Source organism: Vigna unguiculata, chromosome 1 (assembly GCF_037176805.1).
Source record: "Vigna unguiculata cultivar grain cowpea cultivar isolate G323 ecotype 2 chromosome 1, ASM3717680v1, whole genome shotgun sequence".
NCBI lineage: Eukaryota > Viridiplantae > Streptophyta > Magnoliopsida > Fabales > Fabaceae > Vigna > Vigna unguiculata.
In genome coordinates, this window is record NC_140792.1 from 27,289,750 (window position 1) to 27,311,162 (window position 21,413).

Consider the following 21,413-nt stretch of genomic DNA (forward strand, 5'->3'; position numbering starts at 1 on the left):
TTAATACATTTTGGTCTAAAACTTTAAAAGTGAATGAATATAGTTCTTTTAACTCAGCTGTGTTAACTTTTTTTGTGTCAAATATATTTTAATATGATATTTGAGTTGTTTACACCATTTGACACATTTTAGCTTCAATGTCAACTGGAAACACAATTTAACAAGTCCAAAAAATTTAGTCATTGGGTTAAAAAGACTATATCCATCATTTTTATAGTTTAAGGACCAAAATGTACCAAAATTTGAGACATGGACAAATTTTAGTTTCAAATTTAGGTTTAGGAACTAAAACCATATTCAACTTAATCATATGAAGAGGCCTATGGGGTAGGATGAAGTGATACAGGATAGCACGTGTTAAGGGGGAGTTTCAAAGAAAAATGAAGGTCAAATTCAAGTGGAGCAAGGAAGAAGAAAGTGATTATCAAATTAAAGTTTTATCATTTGTGTTGTTTTGTTCTGATGCTTAAATTGTTCCAAACTAATCTATAAATTCTGGTGTATAGGAAGAACAAATTAATAGGATTTTATGTTTAAAAACTCTATATTGAAATTTAGCTTATGATTCAAGACAACCCATCAAACTCTTTTTTAAAGTTCATATATACTTAAGTTTGCTACAGGAAAATGGTTTTGTAGAAAATTGATTTATTGAACATGATTTTAAAATATTATGTTTTAACTTGAGTATTTTAAGTACCATAAAGATAATGAAACAAATAATGTGTCATATCCGATTCTTCCGATTCTTCTTTAAAAGTTGTAAAGGGTTCACTAATAAATAATGGTTACGAGTATTTTACACTTCAATTTCTTACATTAAGTCCTGTCGCAACAGAAATCGCGACGAGACGACGAACCAAAAAATTAAACGGGTTTAAAAAGAGATTGGGAGTTGCCACCACAATTATTTTTGGAAAACTATGGAAAACCATAAAATAGAGAAAGTCTTTGAAAAACCAAATTTTGGATCCGGGAGTCGGTTACGCATAGGGAAGGTGTTAGCACCCTACGCGCCCGCCCAAGGGCGGTACCTTTAATTAAAAATGCATAATCGATATGATTTTCAAAATGTTAATTTTCCCCCAAAAGAAATAATAAGACAAAAATGCTAAAAAGAAATAAAAATATTTTTTAAATTTTTTAGGCCCGACAAGGATTGATCTTGGTCCTACGTATTCTCTTTAAAGTGAGAAATCAGGGTTACGTAGTTCTTGAAAAGATATTTGAAAAACAATTGAGATAAAGATTTGACTTTTTTATAGGTGAACCTGACAAGGACTGGCCTTACTCCTACGTATCTCACGGTGGAGAATCAAGGATCACGTAGTTCTTAAAAAAAAAAGATGTTGTTGTCTGAAAATGTTGATATTTTTTGTATTTTTTTGAAATTTTATATTTCTTTGGAATTTTTGAAGTACTTAAGAATAAGTATCACACGACGCAAGCGGTCGGACAAACACTAAAAGAGAAAAAAAATTATTTTTGATATTTTTTTTAAATAAATGTCACACGGTGCGAGCGACCGGACATACACAATAAAGTGAAAGAGAACATTTATTATTTTTTTTTGATTTTTTCTATTTTTGCAATTTTTGATAATTTTCAAATATCTTGTTTTTTCATAAATGAAATAAAATAAAATAAATAAATAAATAAAAGATAAATAATAAAATAAAAATAAAACAAAAATAACAAAATAAATAAAAGAAACAATTTAATTAAAAAGGATGAAAGTGGAAAAAAAAATATGAGAAAACATGAGTAATTAGTGAGAGGTACATCATATAAATGAGGTGTATTTATTAAGGGTGGTGGTGTGGCGAGTAAATTATAGAATAAGCCCACAATAGGAGTACAACACAAGTGAGTGTAGGAGTTAGTAAACTTAAGGGTGCATAGAGTATATGGGAACAGGCCCAACTAAAATACAAAGAAGGGGTGCATGGATAAGAAGTGGGGGTGCATGAAGAAAAGAAATGAGAGAACATAACATAGCATATGGGGGTGGATGAGGTAAAAACAAGGGTGCATGTGGTCATGGAGGGGATGCGAAGAATAAATATGGAGGTACAACAAGCAGAAGCGTGACAGCCCAATTTCCACTCAAACTAAATCTAATAAAAACAAAAATAAAGCTTCTTCTTCCATGATCCAGCAGCCTCTTCTCCTTTCCCCTGCAAACTAACACGACCCCAATCTGCCATTGCACGCCGGCCAGAACCCGCGTCGACAACACTGACGACCGCGAGTTAACGACCGCGAAGGAGTTTCCAGCGTTCAGACCACTTTTTCTCCTTCATTCTCTTTCGCGTGTGAGACCCTTCCTTCTCGTCATTGTCCGTCAGAACGCCCCCCATCTCTGCTCCGGCACCCAAGGCAACTGTCGACAACGCCCAGATCACCGCAACCTAGACCGCCACAATAGTGCCATTGCCGCTGAAGCTTCGACTCGCCGACGACAATTTTCTCTTTTCTTTTGGTTTTCTGCTTCCGATTTTGGGTTGCAATGATGAGAAGGTGCGTGACAGTGATGATGATTTCGTTTATTGGGTGATGAAGCAGAATGGAGATGTTGATGGTTTTACGAATGGGGATCGAAAGTCAAGTTTATGATTGGTAGTTCTTGGAGAGGCTTTTGCATCTGTGGAGGTGGAATGTTATGGTGAAACAAAGAGGATGATGGGGTGGTGGATTCTGGCTGGTTATGGATTCCTATAGAAGGATTGAATGTTGGTGTTGTATAGCCGCCTTTATTCGATAATGGAGAAATATAAGAGAAGAAAGAAGAAGGAAAAAAAAGTGATATGTTCTTTATTATTTTTACACAGGTGCGATGGGAATAAACAAAATAAATAACAAACTTACTATGCTCACCTCAAATCATCTCTAATTCATACGTTCATGAACATCAATATCAAGTCACGGTAATAGAAGCTCCAATACATACATTCATGAAAATCAATATCAAGTCACGGTAACAGAAGCTAAGAAGGAGTTAAGAACACTTACCGTGAAAATAAACCTTAATGCATTAACGGCTTTGCTTCTGTTTTCAATTTTGAGTCACTCTCCCCTCTCTGATATCTAGTGCCTTCCCCCTCTGTAGTAGAAAAAATCCCCCTTTCATGAATCTTCCTCTTTTTATTATGTAACTCTCTCCTTTGTTCTGTTCACTTTTCCCTGCACCTTCCAATCTCGAAATTTGGGATAAGACTGAAAGCAAATGTTACTTCCTGCTCCTTAAGCCATCATGACTATTGTAACATCCCGTCAGGATATTACTAATTTATAAATAAATAAATGGAATAAATAAAACAACGCATTTAATAATACCTCATTTTCCCAAGACGCGGAAAAATTTAAAACTTTATTAAATGGGCAATTAAAGTATACAACGTTCATTACAAAGCCAAAATCCACAATATTATCAAATCACCCGTCAGGGTTTACATATGTTTTCAAAACAAATGAATAAACACAATAATTTCCCCAAGTCAATCCCCTCTCCGCGACTAGGCTGCACCCGAGCCACCTGCATCACCAACATCTGCTCCCGTGTACCGCGTACACGATCATCGCCAAACACACACAGATAGGGTGAGCTTAACAATTAAATCACATGTATAAAGTTGCAGAAATAAAAGCATATAAACACAAGATATCATACATCACATTAACATATCACATTGCCCAGTTCTTTAATTTCTATCCTCTGACCCCCAATCAAATTATTCGTGTTCTACAACGACTAAGGATTACTTCAAGGTGACTTGCTGCCATACCTATCGGCCACAACCGATAGAGCACGTGCGGGAAAACATGCTACGGATCATACACCGCAACGCCAGGTAGAGTTCCCATATACGAATAAAGTCTGCATCGTCCCAAGACTACCAAACTCGTCAGCCAACAACTGAGGAGGGCAATCTCTCTGGACCCATCCGTACTGGCCACAACCAGCACACTCACACTGGTAACACTCACCAACTCGAGCCACAACTCCAGGGTTCCTCGTGTTCATTCGCCATCCCGAGCCACAACTCACGAGATGCTATTCCGAGCCACAACTCAAGGAATACCACGTGCTTAACCCCTATCCCGAGCCACAACTCAAGGAATACGTTCCGAGCCACAACTCAAGGAACACCAGCAATTTCACCCTTAAAGCATCACTAGACGCTCTGTAGATCACAATTTCATAAGCACAATTCAAAGCTGCAGCAGTATAAATCGCCTGGCGGGGGACACGTGCCGCCAGGCGCTGCCAGCTCCCAGACCGCCTAGCGGTTGTCGCGTACCGCCAGGCGCACAGCGCCTCAAAATCCACCTCGCAGTAGGTACCGCCTGGCGGTATTTCCCTCACCGCCAGGCGCCAGTCCATAAGTTGCCCTCTGTTACCAGGCTATCGCCTAGCAGACCCATTCCCGCCGCCAGGCGCTGTATCAGTACAGCAACACTCCAATTGAGTTCCCTGTCACGAGTTTTCATGGTTCACACCTTCTAGCTCCCAATGCTATTCTCACTAACTGAATCGTAACAAGTCCCTTAGACTCGACTAGTCGCCATGCCCCTGCATCAATGGAAGTACCTTACTTGAAACCATTTTCCTAATCTAGATTCACATACTCTTTTTATAATTTTAGTATAACTCACCCTTTTCTCCAAACAGTACTCATGCTCCTGTCATACTCGTCCTCTTTTCTTCCCCCTTTTATAACCTACTTAAATATACAAGTTCATCTCACTATATTTTATACTTAATTCTACTACGCTCAGATGATAGTACTACCGTCCAACAAGACCTCTCGAGGTCCAATATTGCCCTCATATAGTTTTATGACTCATACCAGAACCTCAATTACAATTATCCCTCGTTACTCTAATATACTCGTCCTCGCATACCCTATCCATCATCTATGTCATTTCATTCCATCCACTCTTGTCCCTATGACTCCAAAACTTCAACCAAATGCACTCATTTTCTTCCCCAAGCTCCCACTGGCACTCAACACTCGCTCAATCACGACAATCACACTCTCGGCAACGTCACCGACGTCGCCTGGCGGCCAGCTTCACGCCGCCAGGCGGTGCATCAGTTCTGGGTCTTCCCAGAATTTCCCAGCACACAAAGCCCAACTAGTTCTCTTCCTTTACGAACCCTCATCACACGCAATTCCAATACAATCACAGTCCCAACAATTCAGTATTTAATTACAATGACCCACTATTCCTATATCCCAAATTCACAGTATCCCCTTTCAAACCATAAATACTGATCTCACACATTCAACCCTAAACTCATATGCACTGTTCCATCAATTTACGACTTCGGTTACGCTACAATTCAATAAAACACATGCCAGATCATCCCCTAACATTTACCACTAACTTTTTATCCAGTCATACTCACCCTGAACCCAAAATATACCAAAATCGCTAACACTAACTCGCGTCGCCTGACGATTGATCATCACTGCCAGGCAATTCATATTAAATTTTCCAGAAATTGGTGAAATCACATGTGTCGCCTGGCGGTCGGGTATGTACCGCCAGGCGGTTCCTTCCCAGGAACCCAGAATAGGCGTTCTCTGCATGCGCCGCCTGGCGGCTATGAACAGCCCGCCAGGCGGTTTCTGGAAAATTTCCAGATATCAGCATTTTCAATCCAATAATACAGATTCAGCAAAACACACATACTTTCAATCATATTCCAATGATCTCTATGTCTTCCCCCTCTTGATGTGGTCACTCAAACCTCACCAGAACCTCACTCAAACCTCACCAGCCACCCAAGACTGCCTCTCAACTATCTAGGGTTCTTCCCAACCTTCCATATTCAATTCAAGGCCAAAATGCCAAAAACATATTTTAATGTAAGTTCTCCAAGGTTCAAACCCACAACCATGTAATCACCAAGTTTATATCAAACCATTTAACCAATTCATATTTCTTGCTAGGAATCACAATTCAATTATCATAATATACAAGAACATGTTTTCATAAATTTAAATAACAAAATTATAACATTAAAAGTTAGCATACATAGGACTCGAACCCAAGTCCTCTCACACAATCAAAGGGCTCTCAACCACATGAGCTAGCACTTTTCCACGTCATACCAACCATAATTTAATGTCATAATTATTACCCCTCCCGTATTTATTAATTATTTATTTATTTAATTAATTAAATTCTACGGGTCTTACAACTATGTTACATGTCATTCCCAAAACAAAAACCATGATAGCATAGCAGACATGGGTCTAATAACAGAGAGACCTTACGTTACCTCTAGCTTTCTTTCCCTTTTTCCCTTTCTTTTTTCTTTTTGTTGTTTTTTTTTCTTTTGTTTTGTTGTGTGTTTTTTTTTTCCTATTTTTTATTAAATTATAATGAGAGACATAAAACAAAAATGGAGCTATAATAATAGAAAGGAAAATAATGTAATAATAAAAATAATAAGCCCAAATAAATAAATAAATAAATAAAACAAAATTAAATTAAAAAAAATACATAATAATGAAATAATAATAAATATAATAAAATAAACATAGATATTTATTTTTTCTCAAACTAAAACATATTTTTTACCCTTTTCTTTAATTTTATTAATTATTTATTAATTTATTCTTCTTAATTGAACTTTAATTAATTAATTTTTTTTGTTTATTATTTTTATCATTGTTACTCGGACGAAATTGGGTGTTGAATGCTGCCCTTCTTTACTTAGATTTTACTTGATGATATGAAATTTTAACTTTCATAGGTTATCAAAGTAAAAGATGAGTAAAGATAAAAACACTAATTTCGTTTGGATTTAAAAGGAAAAGAGGAAAAAACAAATCAAGCATATACAATGAGCAATTCAAAGAAGAGGGTCGTGATCCAAAGAAGAAAGAAGACTCGACCATTCCGAAGGAGAGGGTCCTGTTGTGACAAAGAAATCAATGACCATTCCATTGGAGAGGGCCTTGACGTGAAGAAGGAAATAAATGACCATTCCATTGGAGAGGGCCTTGACGTGAAGAAGGAAATAAATGACCATTCCATTGGAGAGTGCCTTGATGTAAACATAAGAAAATCAATGACCATTACATCGGAGAGGGCCTTGATGTAAACATAAGAAAATCAATGACCATTCCATTGGAGAGGGTCTTGATGTAAACATAAGAAAATTAATGACCATTCCAACGGAGAGGGCCTTGATGTAAACATAAGAAAATCAATGACCATTCCATCGGAGAGTGCCTTGATGTAAACATAAGAAAATCAATGACCATTCCATCGGAGAGGGCCTTGATGTAAACATAAGAAAATCAATGACCATTACATCGGAGAGGGCCTTGATGTAAACATAAGAAAATCAATGACCATTCCATCAGAGAGGGCCTTGATGTAAACATAAGAAAATCAATGACCATTCAGTCGGAGAGAGCCTTGATGTGAAGAAGAAAATCAATGACTATTCCATCGGAGAGGGCCTTGATGTGAAGAAAGAAATAAATGACCATTCCATTGGAGAGGGTCTATACCTGAAAGGATGAACTTGAAGATGATTTTGAGATGTTGGCAAACATCATGTGAATGCTTAACATCGGTGAAACTTGTACACAATATTTGTACCAATTGATTTTTTTTTTCAAATTTTCTCTTTTTGAACAATTTTTTTTGAATGACTTTCATTTATGATGTATGATGGACGATGTAATATGATGAAAGTGCATGATATGCACAATGTGTGTGTGTGGAAAAAGAATGGTGCATACCATAACCCCCACATGCAAAACAGCCAAAAAATTTCCCAAGCAGATATGTAACAAAATAAGCAAAATAATTCACAAGCAAATATTTTAAGAGACAAATATATACACATGCAAATAAAGACAATAATAAACAAATAAGAAGAAAAAGGAAAGAAAACATAAGGAAAAACCACATCAAATTCGCATATCTAATTAAATGGCTTGACTCTCTAGCATCCCCAGTGGAGTTGCCATCTGTTACAACCGGAATTACGACGGGACGGCGAACCAAAAAATAAAACGGGTTTAAAAAGAGATTGGGAGTCGCCGCCACAGTTATTTTTGGAAAACTATGGAAAACCATAAAATAAAGAAAGTCTGTGAAAAACCAAATTTTGGATCCGGGAGTCAGTTATGCGTAGGGAAGGTGTTAGCACCCTACGCGCCCAAGGGAGGTACCTTTAATTAAAAATGCAAAGTTGATGTGGTTTTCAAAATGTTAATTTCCCTCCAAAAGAAATAATAAGACAAAAATGCTAAAAGGAAACAAAAATATTTTTTAATTTTTTTGGGCCCGACAAGGATTGACCTTGGTCCTACGTATTCTCATTTAAAGTGAAAAATCAGGGTTACGTAGTTCTTGAAAAGATATTTGAAAAACAATTGAGAAAAAGATTTGATTTGTTTAGAGGTGAACCTGAAGAAGACTGGCTTTGCTCCTACGTATCTCACGGTGGAGAATCAAGGATCACGTAGTTCTTAAAAGAAATATGTATGAAAATGTTGATATTTTTTGTATTCTTTTGAAATGCTATATTTTTTTTGGAATTTTTGAAGTACTTGAGAATACGTGTCATACGACGTGAGCGGTCAGACAAACACTAAAAGAGAAAAAAAATTATTTTTGGTATTTTTTTAGAAAATAAATGTCACACGGTACGAGTGACCGGATAGACACAATAAAGTGAAAGAGAACATTTTTTATTTTTTATTTATTTTTTCTATTTTTGCAATTTTTGATAATTTTCAAATATCTTGTTTTTTCAGAAATGAAATAAAATAAAATAAATAAAATAAATAAATAAATAAAAGATAAATAATAAAACAAAAATAAAAATAAATAAATAAAAGAAACAATTTAATTAAGAAGGATGAAAGTGAAAAACAAAATATGAAAGCACATGAGTAATTAGTGAGAGGTACATGAAATAAATGAGGTGTATTTATTAAAGGTGGTGGTGCAGCGAGTAAATTATAGAACAAGCCCACAATAGGAGTAAAACACAAGTGAGTGTAGGAGTTAGTAAACTTAAGGGTGCATAAAGTATATGGGAACAGGCCCAACTAAAATACAAAGAAGGGGTGCAGAGATAAGAAGTGGGGGTGCACGAAGAAAAGAAATGAGGGAACATGACATAGCATATGGGGGTGGATGAGGTAAAAATAATGGTGCATGTGGTCATGGAGGGGATGCGAAGAATAAAGATGGAGGTACAGTGAGCAGAAGCGTGACAACCCAATTTCCACTCAAACTAAACCTAATAAAAACAAAAATAAAGCTTCTTCTTCCACGATCCAACAACATATTCTCCTTTCCCCTGTAAACTAAGACGACCCCAATCTGCCACCGCACGCCGGCCAGAACCCGCGTCGACAACACCGACCACCGCGAGTCGATGACCGCAAAGGAGTTGCCCACGTTTGGACCACTTTTTCTCCTTCATTCTCTTTCGCGTGCGAGACAGAATGGAGATGTTGATGGTTTTACAAATGAGGATCGAAAGTCAAGTTTATGATTGGTAGTTCTTGGAGAGGCTTTTGCATCTGTGGAGGTGGAATGTGATGGTGAAACAAAGAGGATGATGGGGTGGTGGATTCTGGGTGGTTATGGATTCCTAAACAAGGATTGAATGTTGGTGTTGTATAACCGCCTTTATTCGATAATGGAGAAATAAGAGAAGAAAGAAGAAGGAAAAAAAGTGCTCTATTCTTTATTGTTTTTACACAGGTGCGGTGGGAATAAACAAAATAAACTCGGTAATAGAAGCTCCAATACATACATTCATGAAAATCAATATCAAGTCACAGTAACAGAAGCTAAGAAGGAGTTAAGAACACTTACCATGAAAATAAAATTTAATGCATTAACTGCTTTGCTTCTGTTTTCAATTTTGACTTATTCTCTCCTCTCTGATCTCTAGTGCCTTCCCCCTCTGTAGTCAAAAAAAATCCCCCTTTCTTGAATCTTCCTCTTTTTATTATGTAACTCTCTCCTTTGTTCTGTTCACCTTTTCCTGCACCTTCCAATCTCGAAATTTGGGATAAGGCTGAGAGCAAATGTTGTTTCCTGCTCCTTCAGCCATCATGACTATATTACAGGTCATTCCCAATACAAAAACCATAATAGCATAGCAGGCATAGGTCTTATAACAGAAATACCTTACGTTACCTCTGGTTTCCTTTCCTTTTTTCCCTTTCTTTTTTCTTTCTTTTTGTTTTTTTTTCTTTTGTTTTGTTGTGTGTGTTTTTTTTTTTCCTTTTTCTTTATTAAATTAGAATGAGAGACGTAAAACAAAAATGGAGCTATAATAATAAAAACGAAAATAATGTAATAATAAAAATAATAAGTCCAAATAAATAAATAAATAAATAAAACAAAATTAAATTAAAAATAAAATAAATAATAATAAAAAATATAATAATAAAATAAACATAGATATTTATTTTTTCTCAAACTAAAACATATTTTTTACCCTTTCCTTTTATTTTAATAATTATTTATTTATTTATTCTTTTCAATTGAACTTTAATTAATTAATTTTTTTGTTTATTATTTTTATCATTGTTACCCGGACGAAATTGGATATTGACAAGTCCACAAAAATCATTCTTGGTTATTATTTTTATCTCCCTTTGATGAGAGTAGAACTTGAATTAGATAAGTAACTTGAACTTGTTTTATTTTTTAGAACTAAGAAAAAAAACATGAAACTAATATGCTTATTACTAGACAAGAATGTAATACAAAGGATAATGTAAGTTTGAAAGCTTCTATCTTTGTGTAGAATAAAAATGCAACCACAAGAATAAGAAAAAAAAAAGGTAGTGAATACCATTTTAATCCGTAATATTATAAAAGTATGAAAGATTGTTTTTAAGAGAAGAAGATGAACATCTACATAAAAAAAATTAGAATAAAAAAATTAGATTGAAGTCCGAGTGAAAAAGAACAAGAATAATTTGGCATAAAGAAGGAATTAAAGAAGTCGTACCCAATTTAAGTTCAAGACTTTATGTCTTATAAAAACTTCTCATTGAAACATATTGACATGACATAAAATTTAATATCTTAGATCATAATAATAATAATAATAATAATTATTATTATTTTTATCTTAAAAGCAACTCTGATCCTAAGGAATTAATAGAAAAATAGTATTAAAAGTAAGATTTTACGTAGTGTCCCTTCGATGGGTTGGTATTGTTCGAAGAAATTTGGGAGTGCGGATTTCGTTGGTTCAATGTGTTCCATTGGTGCGATTTCAACCGAAATGCGAGAGCGAATTTGGGGGATGGATGGTTTAATCCATCCCCGCAAAAGTGCGAATTTACGAAAATACCCTTCTCTTTTCTTGTTTCCTATGTAAAGTTTCTGCCATACCGTGATTCCTCTGCCAGATTCCTGGGGTTGCACGGAGAGATTCCTGAGGTTGCATTCGAAAAGTTCAAACACTCAGCTAGAGAGATTCTTGACGAGATTCCCTCTATTGTGCATTCCCTCTATTGTGCATTCCTTCGTAAATCCTTCTAAGGTGAGTGATGGTGTTACTTTGGGACATATCGTGGGTGTGTGTGAATTCATAATAGTGGTGTGAATGTTGAGTGCATCCATGGATGGGGAAGAACATAAGGTGCTTGGGTGTGGTGGGGGAGGAAGAGGATGGAGGTGGTGGGTTGTGGTGGCGGACTTAGGTGAAGGAGGTGGTGGCATGTGGTGGGGATTGTGGTGGATAGGATATGCGTACCGGTTAGCTAACCAGTGCGGTGCAAGTGTGTGTATGACACCAGTTACGTAACCGATGCCTTTGCATAGAGGGATTTGACACCGGTTACGACACTGGTGTCATGTGTGTGTTGTTTTTTTTTTTAACTTTTTTTTAACTTTATTTGTATAACTTTTATTTAAAATTTAATTGTATATTTTTTTTAAATTTAATTGTATAATTTATTTTACATTCATAAAAATTTAATTTTTTAATTTTAAAATTTCATATAATTTTATTATTATTTTTTATTTGTATTAATTAATTATAATTATTTTTATAACATCAAATTACAAAATCATTCTCTTTTTCCATCAAGAATATTTTGGTAACTTTTTAATTCTATCTATTTTTACAATTTATTTTATCTATCACATCAATAAAATCTTTCAGTAACTTTCCTAACTTTTATCTCCAAATTCATTCACTTTATCCTCTAAATCTACTAAAAAAAACATATAAATTCATCCACCCAAATCAATACATATTTATCTTCACATTCTCCCTTCCCTTGTATCCATATCCCAAAAGAACACAGTAAAATTCTTGAATGGAATAAAGATTATAAATTAAAATCTCATACCCTAAAACAACCTAAGTTATATAGCTTTCTACGAAATTAAATCAAAATTTCATGACACAAAAGTTACTATCATTACAAATGTTCAATCAATGATATTTTTTTCTGATCTGACCCATATTTTATTAAACTTATTGGATTTTAAACATTATGTCATGATCAAATTTTAGCAACATGGAGATTGGTTAACGTGTTGAAAATACATTTATTAGAATTATGTGAAAAACAACAACCAAGAAGGGAAAAAACTAATAGAGATTACTTTAAAAAAGTTAATGGATGTTGTAATATGCTACCGTGCTAGGAGATTCTTATTAAAATTTTAAGTGAAATGATATATATATATATATATATATATATATATATATATATATATATATATATATATATATATATACTAAGTTAAAGTAATACGTAATTTAATATTATGACGTAGACATTATGCATAGGTTAACATCACCTTAAATTGCATACAACAACTTGGGTCTCTGTCAAAAAGAGAAATAAAGTAAAAAAGTAGTGATGTACTAGAATTTGTTCTTCATAAATGACTGCTATAGTGTGTGCCTAAATAAATGAAAAGCGATGATAACAGTAAATATCGTACCAGAACGCATTAATTTAAGTTTATACTTTTATGAGTTTACATTTTTCTTATTTATTTTTTAATATTATTATTTTCTATTTATGTTGGTTAATTTATTATGATAACATGATAGGTTGTTAACGATTAATTTTAATGATTAAAATGAGTTAATTATTTGTGAGAATTTAGATATTAATTTATACAATAAAAAATATTACTTATTAAAATAGCCATTTTTATTATTAAAGAAATTAATTTTTAAATTAATTTTTAATTAATTAGTGATCAATTTAGAATTAATTATAATTTTTTATTTTATAAATTAATATATAAATTAGTTATTATAATAACAACAAATTTTGATTACTAAAATAGGTTGTTAACTAATTTTTTTTTTTGTAATGTTTACATGATAATTGACTAGCACTAAAAATATACTTTAATCTATGTAAATAATAGGATAATTTAGACAAAGATGTATTTCACTTTAAAGATAAAGATATATAACACTTATAAATTTTTATATGCATAAAATTCTTTACTTTTTTTTTTTAATTTCGTACTATATATACCCAAAATCATTTTGAACACTCAATCCGAGATTATCTCCATCTCCATATACTTGACTAACATTATTTTATATTATTCACGACAGAAAAGTGATAATTTGTAATTAATCAAGTAATTATTCACATGGATAAGTCCATCTAAGTAAAGACTTGTGTAAATAGCACAAATTAGGAAATAATTTAATTACATTCAGTGTTACAATATTTATTATCTTCATTGACGTGTATATATTTGACTTCAGTGTCAAAGTGTCAGAGTGTCAGAATGTCTTTTGCGAGCACATTTTCTTTTTATTCAAAGTTATATCAGGATCTTGACATATTTCAGCTTGAAGGTTTTTGCAAAATTGCTGCAAATACTATACAAGCACCCTTCCCAAGTTTGACGCTATCCTTTAAATATTTAATATTAAATTCAAGTTTTTTTACCTCTGTTTATTAGACAAATATTTTTTAATTAGAAAATAAATTTTTGACAACTAAATTTTAACAAATTTCTTTTACAAACTAAGGTGACATCTTCTAAATGATTTTCTATTTTTTCATTTTCTTTTTTTTCTATATCCTAAAACTACTTAGAAAATAACATTTTATATTAGGATAGAAAGTTGTAAAATTTAGTTGTACTTTTTAATTTTATGTTTTGTCATTGAACCTCGGCTTTTCCTAAGTTATAGATTGAATTTCTTTTTGCGTCCCCTTACTATCATGTTAGCCGACGCAAATCGTGTCCTACGAGTGGCCGCTGCCATTTTTTGGTAACTAAAATCAAACATTCGTGTAGTGTATGGTTTTTTATATGCATCATGGATGAAAAATATGGTTTATCATTTACCTCTGCCACTGAGTTCTAATTTGTAATTTTATAATGTGGCCGTTTTAGAAAATATTCATTCACTACAAGAAAATGTTTCTTTAGTAACTAATTTTAGTAACCAAAAATTATTTGTCACTAGTGACTAATTTTGATACAAATTCACAAAGTAAAAAATTATTGGTTAATAAAATAGTCATTATTATTAATAAAAAGTTATAATTGATCACTAAATTGGTATTTAAAATTAGCTACCATGGTTTTGGTTACCAAAGAAAATTAGTCACTAAAAATTAGCTACTTAGGTTTTAGTTACCGAAATGACTTGATTTATAAATTGGTTTTTAATTAATTACTAACCAATTTAGTGACTAATTATAATTTTTTATTTATAATAGTGACTATTTTAGTAAACAACAATTTTTTATTTTTTAAATTAATATCTAAATTGGTCACTTTAGTGACTAACAACTTTTAGTCACTACACTTAGTTACTAATGAAACATTTTCTTGTAGTGAATGGGGTATAATGTAGAAGAAAATCAACTAAAATAATACAAGATGGGGTAATTAGTCGGTTTAATATAATAAATATTATAAATATTGACATGTTTATTTTTAACTCACAAAAAAAAATTATAATCTTAGTATAAGAACTCTAATTTTGTTAATTTTATTTAAATTCTACTAATGGTTTAATATTTACTAATTGTCAGGTGTGGTGTGTTTATTAAAGAAGAATATGAACATTAACCTTAAAAGGAAACTTTATATCTTTTACTTTTTTGTTTTGTAAATTTAAATTTCTTAGTGTTTTTTTAAAGATTAACAATATATTAACGTTAATTTTGTTCTTTGGCAAACATATGTGACCATTACTAAATTCCAAACACATACTCAATTAGCTATTAACAAAGTTTAAACAAAATTACAATTGTGGTATTTAGCGTCTAATTTCTCCGTTATTGTACAAAAAGTAAAACAGGGTTAAATATATTTTTAGTCTTTAAGTCCTTGTTCCAAACTTTGATATATTTTGATCTTGAAACTTTAAAAATGAATAGATATGTTGGAAATCCAAATGTGAGTCTAAGTCCCACATTAAGTAAAAATGAGAAAGTTGAGCACCATACAAGGATGAATACCCATAAACCCATGACTTTAAGGTTTTGGGTTAAGAATGGTGTCAATCATTTATGTGTGGGTTGAACTAATGTCTCATTGGTGTTATATTGCCCTAGTGATCCCTTCTCAAAAGACCAAATAGTGGTATCAAAGTCAAAGGTTCGTGTGATGACTGGCTTAGACGAAACCTTGTATCGAAAGTCTTCCTAATAGTAGATTAGGTAAGCGTGTCTCGAATGGAAAAATGGGTACTCGGAAGTTAGCTCGAGGAGGAAGTACCAATGTGAAGAAACTTACACTTGAGGGAGAGATTGTTGGGAATCCAAGTGAGTCTAAGTCCCACATTGAGTAAAAATGAGAAAGTTAAGAACCGTATAAGGATGAAGATCCATAAACCCATTTGCCTTAAGGTTTTGGGTTAAGAGTGATGTCAATCCCTTATGTGTGTCTTGTGTCAAAAGTCTTTCTGACAATGGGTCAGGTAAGTGTGTCTTGTTAAGATGAATGGTAATACAAGTAAGGGGTACTCATGCCTTAAAATGCTTCCGCTCGAGGGTGAAGTATCAATGTGAAAGGACTCACACTTGAGAGGGAGATTGTTGGGAATCCAAGTGTGAGTCTAAGTCTCATATTGAGTAAAAATGAGAAAGTTAAGCACCATATAAAGATGAAGACCCATAAACTCATCGCCTTAAGGTTTTGGGTTAAGATTGGTGTCAATCCCTTATGTGTGGGTTGGGCTCATGTCTCATTGATATTGTATCTCCTCGGTGATACTCTCTTGAAAGATGTAACAGATTTTACTCGACTAGGTCCCATGGGTTTTTTCTTCACGTTAAAACTTTTGGTGTCTGTTGGTTCCTCCCTTTTCTGTTTTATGTATTTTATTATTTTGCACGATATTTATTTAGGAAAGAATTGATATGGGTTTGCTTCTGCTTGTTTATCTGTTAATTTTGAGATCTTCCCAACAACTAGTACCAGAATTGAAGGTTTGTGTGGTGACTGGTTTAGACAAGGCCATGTATCGAAAGTCTTCCTGACATTGGGTCAGGTATGCGTGTCCCGTTAAGATGAACAACGATACAAGTAAGGGGTACTTGTGTCTTAAAATGCTTCTGCTCGAGGGGGAAGTACCAATGTGAAGGGACTCACACTTGAGGGAAAGATTGTTGGGAATCAAAGTGTGAGTCTAAGTTCCACATTGAATAAAAATGAAAAAGTTGAGCACCATATAAGAATGAAGACCCATAAACCCATCGCCTTAAGGTTTTGGATTAAGAGTGATGTCAATACCTTATGTGCGGGTTTGACTCATATCTCATTGGTGTTGTATTTTCCAAGTGATCCTCTCTCAAAAGACCTAACAATGGTATCAGATCCAAAGGTTCATGTGGTGACCGTCTCATATAAGAACTTGTTTTGAAGTCTTTTGTGTTTTTTTTTGCGTGTCAAATACATTTCAAGTTGGTATTTGAGTTGTTTATACTGTATGACACATTTAAGCTCACATATCAGTTTGGAACACACATCTCATCAAAATTAATGTTATTAGATTAAAAGGGATATATATATATATATATATATATATATATATATATATATATATATATATATATTCATTTTTAAAATTTAAGGACAAAAATGTATCAAAATTTAAGACAGAAAAATTTTAATTTTACACTCAAATTTAAAAACTAAAAATATATTTAACCCAATAAAATATATCGATACTTACCGTATTAAATCAACTATTTACCAAAAAAAAAAGAGACATGAGTGTATAATAATACAATGAGATATTGGACTCGTTAGTTTTTATATTAATAGTATTAAGCAGTAATAAATGGATAGAATTTATTAAACACGACTTGTGATAATAGTTATGAGGAGAAGAGTATTCAAATTCCTTATAGAACTTCAAAACTATGGAAAGGAAAAATAAATATTAAAAGTACAATAAATCCAATGTATATAAATATAATTATATATAGTCTTTTACAAAGCACATAATACAATTTATATCTTGTCATGTTATAGGTCTTACACAAAAGTTATTCTTATTTGAATCTCCTAAATATTCCCTTTTTCTCTCAACAATATCATTAATTAAGAAAGTAGGTGCTTGAGTTTTGCACAACGTAACCAGAATTTTCTAAATTACTGGAAAATACCCAAACTGCAATGGAAAATGGAAGCCCTACTTGTTACTAAATTATTTGAACCATAATCTATTTTTCTTATTTGAACCTACCTTAAGTGCACCTAAGTCATTGACTATGATAGCTATTATTTATTGTAATGAAAAATCCTCACCATTAGTAAAACAATAATAGACCACCTGAATGTTAACTTGTACCTCTTAAACCATGATTGGATAAGTTTAAAACCCAACTACTTCATATTTAAAAAAGTCAATCTAACTTTATCTAATATACGTTTTGTTATTAATTCTCGTTGAATTGCTTTGATTTAGTTTTTGAAAAATTGGAAAATGATCATATTGAATTCTCTTTATTTAAATTTTATTTTAAGACCAAAATTCTACATAAAATCGTTTTAAAAACGAAGCAAACAATTGGTTTTAAAATAGCTTTTAACAATAATATATAAAATGGGTTTTTAAACAATTTGGATTTATTTAAATTTAACCCCTTGTAATGGTTTGGTTTGTATATGATTTAGATTTTTAAAAATCCAAAAATTACAGCGCATACACAAATGTATTTAAACACCCTTTATGTAAATTTCTCTATCGTCAAGCCCCTGGTTTTAAAAGAACAATAAAAATTAACTATTAGCATTCCATCTTTACCTATTTCTATCCACAAATTCAATTTAGCAAACATCCTGCAATATTAGGTAACTTAAGGCTTAAAAAAACAAACACACCAATTCTAAAAATTCCCGCATCTCCAATTTTCTGAAAGTGATAGCCATGTTCTTCCTCTTTTATAACAATATTAAGTGTACATTAATGGTGTTCGGTGATGATAACAATTTTGGTCAGAGAAGGTAGATATAGAGTGTTGGTAGAACAAAAAATGTTGAAGTAGTTCGCTGGTTGTGTGGTAAGTATTATATTGCAGACTTAAATATTGATTGATTTGATCCTAATTTTTGTTATATTTTTTAATTTGATCCTAATATTTTTTTTTGTTTTTATATTTGTCAATTTTGTTTAATTAAATCCTTTTAGGGTAACGTCGTTATCATTGCTAACAACATATTATCCATGGTAGCAAAATTGTGTTATGTGGAACATTTTATCTTACGTGGCCTGTCTTAAACAGTGATATGTGCCTTCGTTCTTTACCTTTATATGAGAAGGAGAAAAATTGGTTTTAGGGTTTTATGAAGTGGGGGTTATCTTCTTCACGTGAAAAAGGAGATTCAGTTTCATTGTCCAATAGAAGTGGAGGTTATTTGCTTCACATGTAGGTGGGTATGTCTCATGGCCAATCTTCTTGCTCTTATTGTAACACCCATTTGCGAAGTTGTAGTTCCTCTCATGGTGGTGGTTGTAGGGTTTAGGGTTTAACACCCAGTTGTGATTGTGAAGAGGTTGTAGTTTTGAGAACTGCAAAAAATTGCAAAGAATATTGGTAAATAATTTTTGGGTTGTACTAATTACAAGGTGAGATTCATTGATCCATATTTTCGGGTAATTTTGTCATAATAAAAATATCTAGTGCTAAAAATTAATGTTGGGTTTTGTTATTTTTTGGGTTTAACAACAGAGTGGAAGTGAAAATGTTGTGTGGTATAATACAAAATACATGATCCCCATTCTTCCAAAATAGTACATAATCCACATGATTCGAAATCAATACATAATTCACGTACTTCATCCAAAATACATCTTAATCTAGATACATTATAAAGTTTATCAGACATCATACAATAATGTTCAAGAGTCATGGATGTCCTTGTTGCAGTTACAATTTTTTCCTCCTATGTGTGAAGCCATCTGTTGGTGTGGTTGAGTGAGATTGTTGAGTTTGTTGTGGTGGTGTTTTGGTTGGTTGTGATGACTGGTGTCTATAAGGGGATATGATGACTAGGAGTCTGTAGGGGGCTATGGTTGAGTTGGTTGTTGATGGATTGATGGACAACAATTTTTATTGTGCCTAATTTGACGACAATGGTTGCATTTTTCTCATTGTCCACCCTTTCTTAATTGGGTGTCATCTTTCTTTAATTCCTAATCTTCCAACCTTCTCTTCTTCTTTGATCTCATTGGTAGTCTCCTTTTATGCGGGGGGAATACATCAGGGAAGGATGCAGAGTCCTAAAAAAGCTACTCATTAACAGGAAAAATGATGGAGTTATATGTTTCTTCGTATGTTAAGTGTGTGAACCAATGAGGTAGATAATCTTCTCTATTCATATTGAAGAACTTCATGGCAGCAAGGCATGATGGTGATCAACCATTTACTACAACAACATTATTGGGTGTCTAAGTTCACAGTGTACTTGTCCACAAGGATGGAAATATGTCGTACTTCAAATATTTTTCTCTCTTGACCAACTGCTACAATTTATGAATACAAGCATTAGTAGCTATTACGTTTACATAAATTCAAACACACCATGAAATAAGTTTAGATAAGTATATTTAAAAGCATCCACATTGTCTTATTAAATATTTCTCATCTCTCTTTCCCATGCGATAGGATGTGTGCTGGTGGCAACTTTCCACATTAAATTCTTCAATTTTTTGCTAGAAAACTTCTTCCTAAAATTTGAATACAAATAATGCATGAAAAATCTTTGCTCCGCCCTAGGTAAAAGTTCCTGTATTACTAGCAGCAGTCCTTGTCCAACATAAATTCAGATTGACTCATATTACACCCATTATCAATTACAAAATAATGAAATAAAAAATAAAAACATATACTTTTTGTTGGTCTAACATAAATGTGCATGACCCACAAACTTCAACACCACCAAGGTCTTCAATCAACAAGGATAAGAACCAGGTCTTAGTATTTTTATTTTCAACTTCTATAATGGCCCGAGTTAGTGGTAACATCTTATCATTAGCATATCGAACCACTATAGTCAACAACTACCCCCTTATTGCTCTTTCAAGAAGCAACCGTCCAATCTGATAATGGGACGACATAAGACAAAGCTATCTTCACATGCCTTGAAACAAGTGAATAATCTCATAAATTTTGTTTCACAATCACCATTTTTTACTTTAACTTTTACAGTAGATCTCGGGTTAGATCTCAACAATTCATGTGTATAGTCATAAATCCTTCTGAATTGTTCTTTGAATGACCCTTCAATTTGATCAGATGCCAATTCCCTTGCTCTACGAGCCATAGAGATACATTTGTATCCCATATCCTCACATATTTGTTACGAATATCCTTTAGCTACAATTTTGGATTTTCCATTAATGAGAGTTGTAGGTTGTCACTCAACCATTTTGCATTGATCATATTAATGTTAAACTCTTGGCTACAGCTATGACTACCCAAAACTCTCCTTAATTGCTAAGTATTACATGAAGGTAAATAGGCAAAAAAAAGCTGACCATTCACATTTTCCTTAGGCCCTCATGTATCTAATTTCGACTCTTTATCATTTTTAAGAAATTTCAAATTTCTCCTATACTTTACATCACAATTTCTAACAGCTCCTGTAAATTGATGCTTATCTATGAAAGTTGTTACTACGTCCCATTTATAATCAACCATAGATTTTGGCATAAAAAATGTCCCAAATGGACTAGAACTGCCTATCACATCCCTGGTGTCACTATCACTATCTTGACAAGTAACCAAGTCTTTTGACTGCAAATCGTTATCAAACAACCCTCTATCATTTCTATTCACTATGGTGTTTTCATTGTCTTCCTCATTTGAGTGCTCACTTAAACCCGCTCCAACTTCCATAGATCCTTCTAGAATTTTTTGTACACCATTGCCAACATTGAT